The 18091-nt window shown below is 34.6% G+C and overlaps 1 protein-coding gene and 1 non-coding gene across 4 annotated transcripts in view; both read left to right on the top strand.

Moving 5' to 3' along the window:
• The window catches only part of LRP1B (LDL receptor related protein 1B), a 1862224-nt gene that overhangs the window by 939025 nt on the left and 905108 nt on the right, over nucleotides 1-18091 (top strand). The window lies entirely within an intron of this gene.
• LOC113598358 (U6 spliceosomal RNA) lies at nucleotides 12338-12442 on the top strand. Its single transcript, XR_003419027.1, has one exon. It is a non-coding gene; the product is annotated as a U6 spliceosomal RNA (small nuclear RNA).

The raw sequence follows: 18091 nt of genomic DNA, 5'->3' as shown, positions 1-18091 counted from the left end.
CTTTAAAGATATACTTTAAGAAACTGATGGGAGCTTTTATTCTATTCAGATTCTTCAATGGTTTTGCAATCTATGTGAATATTCTAAGCCTAATGCTACTGGGGTAGCATTAAATACATTATTGTTTCATTTATAAAGCAATTCTCAAGTGGCATGAAAGTTTTGTATTCTCTGCCATAGAATAGTTTGCACACTGGAAGAATCTATGCCATTTTTAGACAAGAATAATTTTATATTTCCAATTAATGTAAAATTATTTCTAATTGTTTCTTACATAGAATTGTATGAAAACAAGAAGTAGATATGAGCAAATGGTATTGCTTTTGAAAATATATGGACAGATTTCCTATTTCACTCAGTTATAATAAGGGCATGAAAGATAATGGTATGATATATTTTCTTATGGAGCTTTGAGTGAAACAGAATTATGCATTAAATATCAAATATTACAACCAAAAGATATAGTTATTATAGTTTACAAAAAAACACACATTCTAAACAACAAATTCTAAGCAGTAATTTATTTGAAGTTTATGAGCTAAATAGTGGGTTAGGCACAAATATTATTTTCAAAAAACAAAACAAAACAAAACAGAAAATGTTGGTTTGTAAACACCACAAGGGAAAAGACAAAAATTAAAAACAATAAAATACATACTTGACACCATTTGCCTTTTAAGTTACCACTCTTTCATATATAACATAAATTCAGGATTTTATTGTAGGCCATATAATCATATTCAACTAAAAAAAAGAATCAGAAGTAAAAAAAAAAGTCAGCTTTTATGCTGGGTTATATTTTGTTCTGCTTGACTGCTGAGCCTTGAAGGGTATTGATCGAAAATTGATATTTTCCCTTGAGCCAGATTCACAGTGGTTTGACTAGGGAGAAATTGGCTTGGCTTTAGGGTCAAGTTGGATGTTTTATAGTGTCAAATAGTGTTTACTCAATATATTTTTTTTAATCATGAAAAGGAAAAAGTCAAATGTTGAGGGTAGCTGGTCTTCTGTCAGTTTTACTGAGGTAATTGTCTCTGTAATCTCTTGTAAAAATTGTTGATGCGGGAGGCAGCGCACTGCCTGATTACGAGATATACTACAAATCTGTAGTTGGGCACCCGGTTGGCTCTCAGTCTGTTAAGCACCTTACTTCAGCTCAGGTCATGATCAAATGATCCGTGAGTTAGAGCCCTGCGTCCGGCTCTGTGCTGACAGCTCAGAGCCTGGAGCCTGCTTCAAATTCTGTGTCTTCCTCTCTCTGCCCCTCCCCTGCTTGCATATGCGCTCTCTCGCTCGCTCTCTCTCTCTCAAAAATAATGAATAAACATTATTTTTTTTTAAATATAAAAAAATAAATCTATAGTCATCAAAATAGTATGGTACTGACATTAAAATATACAAATAGTCCAGTGAGTGGAAAAGAATTGAAAGCCCAGCAATAAACCCAAACATATTTGGTCAACTAATATTTGACTCCAGAGCCAAAATACTCAATGGAAAAAAGACAATCTCTTTGTACATTGTGCTGAGATAATTGAATATTCACATGTAAAAGAAGGAAACTAGCCTTATATCTTCTACCACTCACAAAAATTAACTTGTAATGGGTCGAAGATTTAAGTATAAGACATGAACCCATGAAACTCCTAGAAGAAAACAGGAATAAAACTCTTTGACATGGGTGCTAGTAATTAATTAATTAATTTTCGAAAGTGACATCTAAAGCACAGGCAACTAAACAAATAAATAGATTAACAAACCAACCAGTGGGACTATATCAAAATAAAAAGCTTCTGAACACCAAAAAAAAAAAATCAACAAAGTTAAAAGGCAACGTCTGGGATGGGAAAAAATTTTGCAAACTATGTACCCAATAAGAGATTAATTTCCAAAGTATATAAAGAACTCATACAACCCAGTAGCAAAAAAAAAAAAAAAAAAAAAAGACAACAACCCCATTAAAAAATGGGCTAAAGATACAAATAGACACTTTCCAAAGAAGATATATGAAGGCCAACAGGTACATGAAAAGATGCTTAGTATTATTAGTTATTAGGAAAATGCAAATTAATAGCACAATGAGGGATCACCTTATGCCTGTTAAATGGCCATCATCAAAAAGACAAGAAATAATGCTGGTATAGATGTGGAGTAAAGGGAACCCTTGTGCATATAAATTGGATACAGGGAATGTAAATTGATACAGCCATGATGGAAGACAGTATGGAAGATACTAAAAAATTAAAAATATAATTACCATATGATACAGTAATTCCATTTCCAAGAATATATCCAAAGAAAACAAAAACACTAACTCAAAAAGATATCTGCACCTCCATGTTCATAACAACATTATTTAGAAGAGCCATGACATAGAAAGATACTAAGTGTCTATCAATGTATCATTGCATTTTTATACAAAGAATTTGTGATACACACATGCATGCAGGTGCTCACACGTGTACACACACACACACACACACACACACACACACACACTGTAATATTCAACCACTAAATAAAAAAATGAGGAAACCCCATCATTTTTGACAATATAGAAGGACTTTGAAGGCATTATGCTAAGTGAAATAAGTCAGACCAAGAAAGACAGGTACTGTATGAACTCATTTATATGTGACATGTAAACAAAAAGCAAAAAAAAAAAACAAAAAAACAAAAAAACAGACTCTCAGAAAAGGAGATCAGATTTGTGATTACCAGTGGCAAAAGTTGGAAGATGGGAGAAAAGATACAAACTTCCAGTTATTAATAAGTACTGGGGATGTAATGTACAGCATGGTGAGAATAGCTAACACTGCTGTATGATACATAGGAAAATTATTAGGGGATTAAATCCTGTGAGTTCTCATCACAAGGAGAAATATTTTTCCTTTTATTTCTTTTTTTTTTGTTATTGTATCTATATGAGAAGATAGGTAGATGTAAGCTGAATCCATTATACTATATGTAAATCAAACTATGTAGCATCAGGCAGTTTCTTGCCCATGACATCACCATACTATGGAAATGGGAACATGCATTTTGAATAAACACTTTGCCATTTCTATCCCAGTCTTCTCTTCTGGCTACCAAATATCTATATATGCCCTTCTTCTCATAGAATATACTACATGAGTTCAAAGTGGAGGGCCTCCAGGTGATGTGCAGTCCTCTCCATCACGTCCTTTTGTACTTCCTTGTATACAGCAAATTATGAACCAAAAGACAAGATATCTGTCCCGACTGTCCCCTCCATACTCTATATAAATCAGTGGAATAGTGATAGAATAATAAAAACAAGAATCATCATCTAGAAAATAGAAGATTGGAGGCACACAGTAGTCATTGGCATAGAGAAATAATGAAATCCTACCAGGAAAGTAAGGGAAAGACCCTCTGTCCTGGTAGTTTAGAAATTCCCTTGACTAGATGGTACTTCTTTCCCTGTAACATCTCCCCTTGTTCATTGTTCTTTACCTGTGCTTCCCCAGGGAGATTCTTTCTAGTCTGTTGTGCTAAATAATACATCTGAAGTTGGCAATGGGGCATCCTCCCCCTGTGGACTCTATATATTTCACAGACTGTTTCTTGTTCCTTTCAAGTTGTTTTAAGGTTTGAAGAAACAAAGAATTTTGTAAGATAGGCTCATGGCTTTTGAAGTTATAAATTCCCTTGAAAATTAGTAGAATTTTGATTTCTTTGCTTCCCATTACTTCTATATACCAATATCCTCACTCAAAGTTATACTCTACAAATAATTATCAAACCCAAATTATTTCTTTGCACCTCACTCTCTTGGTTTTCTCTTTCAACCTGTTTGTGGTCACTTCGAAGCCTGAAAACAACACGCCAGTGGGAAGCAAACACCTTTATCTAAAGGTGAAACTCTTCTATTCAACTGAGAAGTTAATTGGCTTTTGTTTTTCAAAGTAATTCCAGCAATTTTTCTTAGTATTCACATCCTAGAAACAACTGGATCTCCAAAGCTGGAAGACCTCAATTTTGGACTTGGTCTATTCCCTTTCAGTTTTTGTTGTCAGTCAGCCAATTCTTACCTATACTCATTTTTCCCCATAATATCTTGCCAACGAAGGCATGTAGTAACTAACACAATTACTAATATTAGACTTTTAAACTTCTTCCCTTAAATACATAGGCTCAAAAAGCACTTGTTTTTTCTTCCAATATATTTATCAAGATACTGCAAATGACATTTTTTATCAAGTATTTTTAACCTTTAATATTTTCAGTCCTGAACATTAGTTACCCTGATGCTGCTGCCTTAACCATGAGGCTAATGTTATGCATTAAAGAAAAAAAAATAATGTTTATTTTTGAGACAGAAGAGGGTCAGAGAGAGAGAGGGAGACACAAAACCTGAAACAGGCTCTAGGCTCTGAGTTGTCAGCACAGAGCCTGACTCAGGGCTCAAACTTACTAGCCATGAGATCATGACCTGAGCTGAAGTAGGACACTCAACTGACTGAGCCACCCAGGCGACCCATGGTTATCTGACAATGTTATGCATTTTTAAATGTTTATTTATTTATTGGGGGGGAGGGGCAGACCGAGAGGGAGAGAAAGCCTGATGGGGGACTCAATCTCATGAACCATAAAATCATGACATGAGCCAAAATCAAGAATTGGATGCTTAACTGACTGAGCCACCAGGCACCCCTTCAATGTAGTAATTTACAATCTTATTATATTTAATGTATTTTAAATTTTTATTAAGGTAGTTTTGTACTTGTGCTACCAACTTTTTTTTTTTTAATTTTTTTTTTTAACGTTTATTTATTTTTTTGAGACGGAGACAGAGCATGAACGGGGGAGGGGCAGAGAGAGAGGGAGACACAGAATCGGAAGCAGGCTCCAGGCTCTGAGCCATCAGCCCAGAGCCCGATGCCGGGCTCAAACTCACGGACCGCAAGATCTTGACTGGAGCTGAAGTCGGACGCCCAACCGACTGATCCACCCAGTCGCCCCTGTGCTACCAACTTTTGAATTTGTTATGATAATACTCACTGCGTAAATTTCAGTGGATAGCACAATAGAAATTTTGTTAATTTGTTTTCTGTTTTATTGCTCAAGGTCGAGTCCAATGTATGCATTCTGAACTATCAAGCAGCTTTTATCCTTGTGATGATTCAAAGATGGAGGTTCCTTCCATCTTGTGGTTCCTACATCCTTTAGGGTCTGAGAATCCTCTGATTTTTGACCAGAGAGAGGAATGACATGTCTGCCTTTTTTCTTTTTCCTAATTCCAGCTCAGTAATGACCATCATTATTTCAGTTACATTCCAGTTAGTGACATCTAGTCACTTGGTCACATCTGATGACAAGAGGGCTAGAAAATACGGTTTCTAACTGGGAAGTTGTCCGCCATTCCACATTTTGGAAAGGAAGGGGTGTGAGCTATGAGCTTCTGGTGACAGATGAGTGCTTCTGCCACTATGACCACCATCTGATTTTATTATTTTTTTTCTTTTTGGGTAATAAAAAATTAAACGTAGTAGAGGATAACATGTGAAAGCCCTAGTTTCTAAAATGTATTTTAAATTGAGTATATTCATATTTTTCCATTTTTTTATAATCTCCTGAGTGCTTAGAATTCAGGTTTATCATTTTACTTTGAATGAGTCACTTTCATTATTAGGTTTGTATCACCTCTTGCATCATTCACAAATCCAAATAACGTTTAATCAGAGAAACTTTTAATCAGAGAAACAAGTGCATTATGCTCTGGCCAGTCAATGAAATAATAGGCATTTTCAGATTGGGGCAATTTCTCCTAATAACTGGTGCCTAATTCCTAGAACCTAAATATCCTCTTTGTGGAAAGGATGGAAACACCATGAATACTCCCATCTCTATTTCCTACTCTTTTCAGACATTCGAATGATAATTATTCTTTTGTTTATACTTCTTAAGATCTCACTACTAGTACCAGCCCATAGATTTGCTTGTTTGTTTTAGAACATGCTTTGAATAAATGTAACCTTTGCAGAAATTCAATCTGAGAGTGGAAGACATAATGGATTATTGGTGGGCATAACACTAGAAGTAGGAAAGAAAGAGAAAATAGTTGAAACAGTGTAAATATAGTGTAATAATGGTTGGTGTGTTGAATAATACTTTAGACACTAAAAACCCCCTAACTCTAACTGGCCTAAATGATAAGTTAATTCATTTTCTAACTTAGAGGAAGGCCAGAGAAGAGCAAGCTTGGTTGGATGTAGGCTTGGTTGAACTGATGCCTCATTGACATCTTGAAGGAGCCATATCCCTTCTATTTCCCTGCTCTCCCATCCACAGCTACAGCCTTTTCCTCCTTGGTCATAAGTTTGTTGCCACTACCAACTGAGGAAAATTGTGTACTATTCTCATGCAGCAAGAAAAAGTAAGAAACCTGACCCCTTACTATGGACTATAAATCCATTATTTCAGTTTGAATGGGCTAAATAAGGTTGCTTTCTCACACCTTGAGCAGTCTCAGTTGCTGGGGAAATACCATGTACTGTTGGGATTTGTATTAATTGGAGTCCACCCCAAGATCTGGAAGTGTATTCAATTTCCCCCAGTCATTTGAAAATTTGGTAGTGGTGAGGGAGCATGGTTGGGAAGGTCATTGGGAATGATGGTTCTCTGAACATAATCAAGTTTCTGTTAGGAAAAGAACTAGAAGAAGCAAAACATAATTTCACTGAGAATGGGAGAGAGAGATGTATTGATTCACTGCCATGAGAATATTTGCTGTAGAATGCGACTTACTGTACTTGAGAGCAAATCATGTTCTTCATGATGGATATTTTGAGGTTCTTTATCAAAACCCTGCAAGCAGTAGATAAGGATGGTAACGGAGGTGATGATGATGACGACTACAACCATGACAGTGAAAACTGCATCGATAATACCTGTGATGATTTAACAAGGCAATTGCTCAAACTGTCACTATCAAGCATGTTTTTTTTTGGTGCTGAATCATGCTAAATTTACAGAGAAAGCCCTAATTTATTCCACAGAGAAAGATACATTTGGGATCTATAGTTGCTTCCCAGTAAATAAGACAAACATAGGTTTAGATGATTGAAGATAAGGAAATTTCTAGTGAGAAATAGAACTAGCTGCTGGAAACTCTGCCTTCCTTAAATGCTCTTACTCTTTGGATCTGTGTATGTTTCTATTTTTTAAAGACAAGTACCTGGGTAAGATAAGCAGACTAATAACATATACATTTGAGGTTGCTTAGTAAAGAAAATATTTTTTAAGCTATGCCTTATTTTTATTTACTTTTATTTTTTGTAGACTTGTTTCATATTTCAGATTCCACTTATCAGACAACTTAATATTGCATGATTAAAAAATAATTTTAGGGGCATCTGGGTGGTTTGGTCCAGTTAAGTGTCCAACTCTTGGTTTTATTTCAGATCATGATCTCACGGTTTGTGAATTCAAGCTTCACATAGGGCTCCATGCTGACAGCATGGAGCCTGCTTGGGATTCTGTCTCCCTCTCTCTGCCCCTCACCTACTCATGCTTACTCTCTCTCTCAAAATAAATACATAAACTAAAATATTTAAAAGGCAATTTTAAATTATTTTATTAAAATTAATTATATTAAGATGAATACTATTGAATAGCTCATAAAACTTCTTTGTTTTGTAATCTATAGGATTAACAGCTAACATATGATTAATTGTAATTAAAACCAAAATCCCATTTTTCCCAAATGAAATAAGAATATTTACTTTAGCCTAGAATATTGTAAGTAAATTGAAAGGATCAAAATCTCTTCCAAAAACACCTGTAATTAATAGTATTTTTCAAAACTTATATCAGAGCTATGACATTTTTCTGGGAGGTAGCTTTATTAAAGATGTGCATTGGAAAGATCTTTACATTATATATTTTTCATAATAATATTCTTAATGTTCGTAATGTAGAGCCATATATAAACTACCTGAGACAAATGATTATGCAACACTTTATAGAGTGTCCTGTTCTGCCCCTTTGTCTTGCTTGGATAGATGGTGACTACATCACATAGAATTCATATAGTGAGGCCATCTGTGCAAAAATGGAGGTGATTTTACCTCCATCGGAAGTGAGCATGTTCTCATAGATGGTCTCAAGTACCCCAGAACTTCAAGTCACTCTATCATCATTTACCTAGAGACTAAACTCTTTTACATAAGGAGAAGTAAAGTCAATTAACTAGTTTTGCATTATTTATCTTATTTTCTTTGTGCTTTGTGCTACATCAGAATGTGAAGTTGCAGTTCTGATAGGGCCCATTTTTTTGAGAGACAGAGAAAGAAAGAGATTAATATCAACAGCGCTACTGACTGTTTTCTGTGGCCAGTCGTTGTCCTCAGCACTCCCTCTACACTTTTCAATTTAATCTACAGAGTTATCTTGTGAGGTACTTGATACCTCTATATTATTTTACATATGAAGCTTTGGGAAGGTAAATTACTTGCCCATAGTCAAAAACCCAGTAAGTGTTGCAATCAGGGTTCAAACTGAAGCAATGTGCACTCTTAATCCACTACACTACACCCATGAGTCAGCTTTAAGCTGGGAGAATGGGGGTTAAGATGAGGTATGTGGGGGTTTGTGGTATACTACCATTCATGCACAAGACTAGGTACTCAGCCCTGAGGAAAATGACACTTGGGAATATGCAGGGTGGTAATTTTATACCTTAACATGGGCACCTATAAGTTTGTATATCTGTTAGTTCCATGAAGATGAGTAGAAATGACACACAGAATTTGTTCTAAAATTTTAAAGGAAGTAACTGTATGGCATTCTGAAAAAGAAAACAAAATACAGAGAAAGCAGAAAGATCAGCAGTTGCCAGAGTTTGGGGGAGGGGATTGGGTGGAGGGGGGATGAACAGATGGAATAAATATAATTTTTAGGGCAGTGAAACTCTTCCATATGATACTGCAATGTGAATACATGTCATTATGTATTGGCCAAACCCAAATAATTAACTGTACAACACAAAGAGTGAACCGTAATGTAAACTATGGACTTTAGTTAATAGCAAAGCAGTAATATTGTTTCATTAATTGTAACAAGGATAACACAGTAATGCAAGATATTAATAATAGGAGAAACCTTGCGTTAGGAAGAAAGGGGATGTATGGAAGCTCTATAGCTGCTCAATTTTCTATAAACCTACTGCTCTAAAAATAAAACCTATTTACTTTTTGGAAAAGGAAGAAAAAAGAAACTGAGTGATTATAGGACTATAATTGTGAATCAATCAGGAAATAGGTGACTCATTTCAGAATAATTGTATCTTTTCTTCAATAGTGTTGAAATCTAGGACGTCCACATTTTCACTTAGATTCAGTCAAATTCCAAAAAAGTTTTCTGTGCTCTCTGTATACCACTAGGCTATGAATTCTGGATGAGCCCAAGTCTACTTGCCAGGATTACTCCCTAAATAGGAAAGAAGCACCTTTAGAAAGCATTAATCTTGTAAAGCCACAGGGCCACAATTAAAGAGTGGTTCAATGGTTTTCCTAAATGTATAACTTACAAGGACAGATTTTCCCCTGCATCTTTTACCCTGATTATAATGATGGGCTCGATTTCCCCATGTATAGTCAGCCATTGTTAACATGCTGGCATTTGAAAGGAGTATGTACTCTTGATTTTAAACATAAAAGAGCTTGTATGAGCAGAGAAAGAGGAAGTAGGTAAATACTAACATTTTGTGTGGAGTGGAAAGCAGTTCCCCTGCACTTTTCTCACCATTCAAGTCACAGTTTGAGAAGGAAATAGCTTTAGAAATTGAGAGGGCCAATGGATCCGTTAATGCTTTCTCCACACAGTTAAAGCTCAGTGTGAGACTGGCTGGCAAATAAACAATAAGGAAGAAGTCACATGAGAAGGGGTTATTAGAGAAAGAGTAAGGAGAGTCACATTTTGGTTATAACTAAGGACTAGCTGACTCACCCATGCATGAGAAATCCTTCCTCAGGTGTCATTTTTTAGGGATGGTGGCTTAATTGCCCCCCCAAAAGGCAGCTTTTTTTAATTCAGAAATGACTTATGCCTTATTATCATATCTACCATGTCAGGATGGTGGGGTTTATTTGGTCCTCATATCTCTTCATAAAAAAATGGGACTTTTTTAAAGATAGCACAATTTTAGAAGAAAAGATTGAAATCCATAGCACGGAATAGGTTTTGCTATATACCATTTGATAGGAATAGGAGTATGTAAACATATTCCCAAAAAATATATAGGTACTCTATAATTAAGAGTTTGTATAATGGGGAACGAAATTCCAACATGGATATAATGTTAATAACTTAGGTAAACAACAGTTTTTGTCTGTTTAGATTTTGATTATACTGGGGTGAGAGAAGTGAGAGGGAGTGGTATCTTTCTCAGTGCCAGTCTGTGTGCAAATCCTGTCTTCACTTCCACATTTGAGCATGGTTGATGTTGAACTTGTTGCTTCCTGTTACCAATTTTGATACATCAAGTGATGACATCTCAAACTTTTGTCCTTAGGACAATTTCTTCTTTAATACATAACAACTATAATTCTATTGCTATTGTTCTTATAAGGTCTGTTCCTGGAGGCTACTATACCTTGTAATGCAGGATTAATAATAGTGCAATTGTGCTAAAACACTTACTTCGATTATTTGTGGCTATCCTGAAAAACTGTGCAATAGAAGCCTTTGGTGTAGTTTTGGAAAAACTCCATTGATTTTAAATGAGTGGGGAAACACAGAAATGTCAAGATAAATTACTAATCAGAAGTTTTTTTTTTTTCCTATTATTTACCTATATATGCCCCATCTTTCCCAACCAACTTTGTACTACTAAAGGTATTTATATCAAAATGCCAGTGAGCACTATGTCTATTATGATTACTAATTTACTCTATCTGTCATGCACTTACTATATCATACTATTTTATAAGCTATTGTATCATTTATTTGGTCTTCACAAGAGCCTGTGAGATCTGCATTATTTATTATACCCATTATACAGATCAGGAGACTGAAGCAGCAATAGAAAAGCACTTGCTACATGTCACATAGTTACTAATTAATGAAGTCAGGTTTTGAACCCAGAAAATCTTGCTGTAGTGTTCCTGATTAGTAATACATTTAAGCAGAAACAACTCTACTAAATGAAGACTATACGGATAAAAGTTGCTAACAAACACAATCATTGTTATTATTACAGTTATTTATTGTAATTATTTTCTCTCATGTCCTTTTCTGTTTTGACAAACTGAACTGCAAAAATCTGTCTATAATTTGGTAGTTCAGGATTTTAAATTTCAATAGTGATTGAATATGATTGTTTAATAGTTCACTGTCTTACACAGTGCACTTCACTACTCTAGGTAACTGACTCATTTTCTTTCTAAACACAGTTATAATAGAAAGCACTGCCTCACTTTCTAGCAGATGGAGAGCAATCTTGTTTTAATGCACATCATTTATAATAGTTACAAGCTGTCAGATAACTTCTGGTAAAATAGGATGCTGAATCAGACATTTATTTTTAGTGGCAATTGTTGACACATAGACTAGCCCACCCAAATGAAAGTATGCCATATTACTTGGCTCTATAGATAAACTATGTTATAATATTCTTTGTCATGTTTCATTTTAGGTTTCTGCTTTAGACTTCCTACCATACACCATGATTTCCATCACTTATCTTTAAACAGCTTGTTGTCCTAAAACCATTGTACATTATTTTAGATAGTTATATTTTAGCTTTTTTTTCTAAAATAAGAATCATCTAAAACCTGGTAGTTTTAAGTCGTTACATCATAGTTAGAAAAATGTGCTCTGGAATCCAACAGACCTAGATTTTAATCCCGGCATTGCTCCTTATTAACTGAATGGAAAATACGTTTTAATCCCTGAAAACCTCCATTTTTAAAAAAATGTATGATTTTTCTATCAAAGATTATTATATGAATCAAATAAGTTAGTGTTTCTACAGTGGTAGTAATTTACCATATATATCATTAACTGTAGTTCACTAATATGAGGCATCAAATAAACAATGAAAGCCCCCAACAAAAACAGATTTTACAAAAAGTGAAGGAGCTGAATGAACATCTACATGACCATGTTGGTCATATATCAACTGTGTCTGTTTCACTTAGTTAATGTCTATCTTGTATTGTTTGATAAGTATTTTAATACTGCTACTGGAAAAAAAAACAAAAGAAATATTGACATTTATCATATGTACAGTGCCTCTTTTGGTTAATTCATGTAGATGTGATATTTGGAGAATGTAATGGTAGCTAGATTTGGGTAAAATTAAAAATGCTTAGTGTATATTTTAGCTGCACATATACTAAATATGGAACAATACCGAGATTACCCTGACTACTGCATAAGGATGACATTTGTGAAGCATTTCTTATTACATAATTTTAGAAAAAATATATTTTATATGTTGTTTGTATATTCAATGATAAAGCAAGTATGGTAAAATTATACTAAATGGGGATTCTGGGTAAAAGTTTATGGGAGTCCTTTGAACCATTTTTATGACTTTTCTACAAGTCTCAAATTATTTAAAAAATTAAAACAAATAATATCTTGGGAAATAAAAAAGTAAAAATAAAGTAGCAACCAGTCTTAAATTAGTATGTTTCCACTATATCTAGATGAAGCCATGCAGGATAGGTGCTTTTGAAGTATAAGAAGTTTTATGTATTATGTGCATTACATTTTAATTTTTGGATTTGCTAGTACTACTCTACACTAAAATAATGTATTTTTTTAATCAAGTTGTTAAAAAGCCATATGAGCTTAATTGATACATCATATAAAAACAAATTCTTGGGGCGCCTGGGTGGCTCATTCGGTTGAGCATCGGACTTTAGCTCAGGTCATGAACTCACCATCTGTAAGTCTGAGCCTGCATCCGGGCTCTGTGCTGAAAGCTCAGAGCCTAAAGCCTGCTTCATATTCTGTGTCTCCCTCTCTCTCTGCCCCTCCCCTGCTCATGCTCTGTCTCTCTCTCTCTGTCAAAAATAAACATTAAAAAAAATTCTTAAGACTATTATTTATTTTTTACTCCAGTGCAACAAATAAATGCTTTCATACATACATTCGTAAATACAAATTATGGTAAGTTCTATGTGAATATACTGTGTTATTTTCAAGAGTGACAGAGAAGACATTAGTTAGATTACTTGGTCAGTGAAAGTCTCACTGAGGAGATGACATTTAAAATGTTACTTAAAGGATAAGAGAAGAAAATTATGGAAAAAAAAGTGGGAATGTTGACAGGGAGCACAAGGAGTCTTTCAGAGAGAAACCAAGTTTAATGCCTTGAGAAAGAAGAGAGTGGAGCATGCTTGAGAAGGTGGAAAAAAGATAGTATGTTTGGCGTACAATAACCAAGGAGAAGAGTGGCTCAAATTGAATGTGAAGAGAGAGGCTGGGGGTATATCATCCAGAACCTTGAAAGTCAAGTTGGAAAATTTAAAGTGTCACTAGGCCAGATTTATAATCTATGCAACTCTGTACTGTGAAATATAGTGTGTATATTGTGTGTGTTTGTGCATAGGGGTCAAAATGGAAATGGAAGATTAGTGAAGAGCCAATTTCAATAGCTTAAGATGGGTAGTGGTTGCTTGGACTAGGGTATTACCTGCATAAAAGGAGGAAACATCATTTTGTGATATATTATGTGTATGTATTATGAATGTGTTATGGGTAGAAGACATTTAATTTATTACAAATAGCTATGGTTTAAGACTTCAAGTGAAAGCATGCTAATAATAATGGTATGCTTAACACTTAAGAAAATATTAGAAGCTTGTGAGCATTGTGTTAACTAAGACTTCTAACTAAAAATGATTATTTTTAATAAGCATTTAATCATGATTATTCATATAATCACAAATTATATGAAACTTTTAATTTTTTATTTTCCTTTATATACTCATATTTAAATGGATATAACTTACTGAGAATGTACTATTGTTCCTATTTTCTTAACGGTTCAATTATACTTAAAATTATTAATGACAAAATTTTGTATTATATTGGTAGAGGATGATGATGCACTTCTCAAATGAACAGAGTAATAATAAGTGAATAATGATATTGTGAGTTTGTAGGAGGTACATGTATATCTAATAGATGATGAAAAATTTTTAGCAGATATTATTTGAAATCATAATATCCCATGTGGATTAGTGAACTTGTCATAGTTATAATTATACAAACATTTAATCAATGCTATCAATATTTCACCATTGAAGAGTTAACAGAAAAAAGACAACCAAAAAGTAAAGAAAGAAAAACGAGAGTTGGTGGTGTAGAAGGTATACATAGTATATTAGGAAGAGTGCTGGCCTAAGTCAAAAGATTTGGCTTCCAGTTCTGGATTCAGGTAACCTTGGTTAATTCATAACTGATGATTTGTAAGGTTTCCTTTCAACTCCCAAATTCTTTGATTTTTTCTGAAATATACCAGGGATTGGAGCTCTCCAGCTCCTTGTATTTAAGTGTTTTTATTCATTTTGCCTTCTTTCAGCACAACTTCTTTAAAAAATCAGAACTTACAATCAGTGAAAATATTTCATTGTCTGTCACTGTTACTTGAGTTTGTTGAGACACTGGGTTGTTGGGAAAAATGGAAACATCAGATGAAGGGTGGTGTTTTGTAGCAAGAATGAGATGATTAAAACACTGAGCCATTGAGATAGTGGGTCCAATAGAAAGAAGGAAATAATAGTAACCAGTTTTAGTGGTTGGAAAACATTATAAAAGTAATCAGTAAAAGAATTCTGGATCAGCTGCTACTATATTTCCAATTGCATTATTCCTTCTTAGAGTGACTCTGTATCCTCCAAATTCCAAAGCTTATTTTCTCTCTAATGAGGCAATGGGGGATTTAAAGCTGCTTCTCCAAATCTGGATTTCAGCAAAATCTGTTTGTTACTATCACAAAAAGAAATATGTCCCAAAGCAAGCATTATCATAAGGACTACAAAGAGAAAAAAGCCCACAATTTGGGTTAGACTACCTAGGGTAGAGTTCTAGTTTAGTATCCTACTAGTTGTTTTATGAAACTGTGAAAAATCATCATCTGACATTCAAAAGCAGCATTTATAAAATGTGAACAATTTTGTCTGTTTCATTCATCCCTAGTAGGAAAATAAGTGTTGAATATGACAACTTAAAGTGCTTTGTTATCTGGAGACTGATATATGCTTGTGAGCTAATTTTTACTATTCATCAGTTTAGCCAGTCTAGTATGGCCATTGATGGATATAGATGAAAATTGAGGAAAATTGGGGAATTGAGTTGTGTTCCCAAACCTGATGCTAATTAAGAAAAAAGCAAAAAATTCCACAAAACTCTTAGTTCCTCCAGCTTCGGAATAGATCATCATAGGAACATTAACGTCTCTGTAAGATGCTGTTCACTCTTCTAACTTCCATCTCCACCTTCTGCTTCTTTGTAATCACTGATTCTCTTACTCACATTATGAGTTCTCTAAATGCCATCCAACTCATGATACAATTGGAACTGAATTCAATATCTAATGCATACAATGCAGATTAATGCTTTTCTTTGTCATTGTTTCTTATCAGGTCTAATGTTGATTTCCTACAAAAACATCAAGTAGCATCAATGTTTCAATGTTTTTTTTTAGAGTATCCCCAAATATTTAATATTATACAAGTCCAAGATGTAATGATCTTCTGCAGAGCATATTGATTTTTAGTTAGTGCCAAACCAGGGGTTGTAATCCTAATTTTATACAGACATCTTCCTAATGCCTCCTACCAATGTAAATTCAGAAATTGTCATATATCCAAATGGTCATCAGTCAGTAGAATCATCTTGCAGTGCAAAACATTATTATTACCAGGTTGAAGAGTTTTCATTCATTTTATACAATTCATTTCAAACTATACCTTGTAATATAAACCTCTAATTTCATTTTATGGAAATAAGTGAATTTGCTTAAACAGAGAAGGAAAGTTTGAAATATGCAGCCTAAACATATCTATTGTGAAATTGTGTGTAATTCCCAAAAGAAGAGCTTCAGACCACGTTTTTGTGTTTACTTAGGCTATTAAATGGTTATGCCAGGAAGCAAGAGTGTGGGGTGAGGACGAGTACAGAAAGGATATAAAGGAAATATGAAGCATGTTACTGTGGCAACTGTGGCCAACTGGGGCTTGATTCTCCTTAGAACTTTCTGAGAAGTATATGGAGTGCTTGACAGAACTGTCTACCTGAAGGTAGATCATGACAAACACCTTTCCTCTATTGGTTGAGTACCGCCCTTGGTGTGTTAATTTCCTAGGCTTATGTGTGCCTACTGAACAAGATTTACTTTGCTCAAGGTGAAATGTTGTGAATATTTTGAAAATCAAAGCTCAATTTTTACTGTCCACCGTAGATTCTACAAGAATTAGAAGCCAAGAGGATGCATGGTGGGACATTAGACACATTATTATGAATGCGTTTTGTGAACTTCAGTGATAAACCACCTATACAAACAGTTTAAATCATGCAGAACCCAGTATTATTATTTTTATACCTACACTTCCAATTTATATTTTCAGTTTTGGAAAACCAGAATATACATAAACTGGATCCTCTTTATGTTTATGTCAAAACTGCAAATAATGTGAGATTTTATTCTATTTGCAAGCCAAGTTTGCCTGCAGAGCTTCCTAGATCTTGAGAAGACATGAGACTTTGGGTCATAGATAAACTACTTTATTACTCACAGGACCTCAGGCAGCATGAGCTCCACACTCAAATTGGTTCCTCTCTTTTTCAAAAATCATTGAAAAGATAAAGAGCAGCACAAGGGTGTTTATATTCTGGAGAAATCCTCTAGGGGCAGTTCTGAAAGATCATTAATGTCCCTTCCTTCCTCATACCTCCCATAGTCTAAGGTTATCTCCTCCAAGTACAGGATTTTTGCTCTCCGTCCAGCTCCATAAAGTCTGAAGTTGCTATAACTTCATCTTTTTTTCTTCCCGGTGGTCTCCTATTTCACCCAGAGATTTATCTAGAAGAGTCAAATGAAAGAGGTGCCAAAGTATATTTATAAACTGTAACTATAACTAAGTTTTAATGTCCTAATTCTCATCCTGAACAGGTTGCCATCCAGAGACTATAGACATTTAGATGGGTCTGGGATTGCCATTATAGGGTAAAGAAAGACACATTGTGCTGAGAAACTGTCAGGAAGAAATCCTGGAATTTCTAAAGTCTATATATAATGCCCTATAACCCTCAAACCGTTTCCCCTAAGACTGTATCATAGTCACAAGCCAACAAGTTAAGTTGTTCTAGTTGTATAGTATTCTAGGTCACAAAGAAATTTATCATCACAGCATAAGCTCCCCTAAGTTTCAAGTAAGCAATGTAAAGGTGGCCCCAGGTGGATGATATGCACATAGCAAGTCTGTATTATAGCTGAGCAACTCTGAGTTTAGGAAACCACAAATTTAATAAGGCCACAGGTAGACACTGGCTCAACTTTTACCCTGGAGAGAGGGATTATCTTTATTATTCTGATCAAGCAGTGAATCTGCCCCCTGCCCCAGAGGGAGACACTTATCTCTGTCTTCTCAGGCTGTTTGCTTTACAAACATCCTTGAAAGGTAGTACAAAATAAAGGTTGTCAATGCCTTTGCTTAAAACAAAGAGAAGAAATTTCAGAGATTAAAAAAAAAAAAAAGGTGAGAGTTCCAATAGAGAATTGTGTCCATATATGTTGTTGATTTTGGTAGTGGCAAGCTAGTCCTTCCAACTGAAATGACTATCTGTCCTGTCAGCTATGTTTCAAAATAATACAGCCTGAGAAGAACTTGCAAATGAAATATTGAATTAGGAATAAAAGATGGCTATTTGACAAATTTACTTCTGTTCATTATATTTTTATCTTATTTGTCCCCAATGTTATAGTAAGAAGGAAAGTGGAACTTCCATTTCATAATTTTTTATGAGCTACATGTACAAATAGTAACAGCTAAATTGGAAAATAAATCAAAGGTAATAGAGAAGACCATTGAACTGTATACTAATTTGCCTC

Source organism: Acinonyx jubatus, chromosome C1, assembly GCF_027475565.1.
Source record: "Acinonyx jubatus isolate Ajub_Pintada_27869175 chromosome C1, VMU_Ajub_asm_v1.0, whole genome shotgun sequence".
NCBI lineage: Eukaryota > Metazoa > Chordata > Mammalia > Carnivora > Felidae > Acinonyx > Acinonyx jubatus.
Note: the sequence above shows the minus strand (reverse complement) of the source record. Positions and strands in the feature narration are given on the sequence as shown.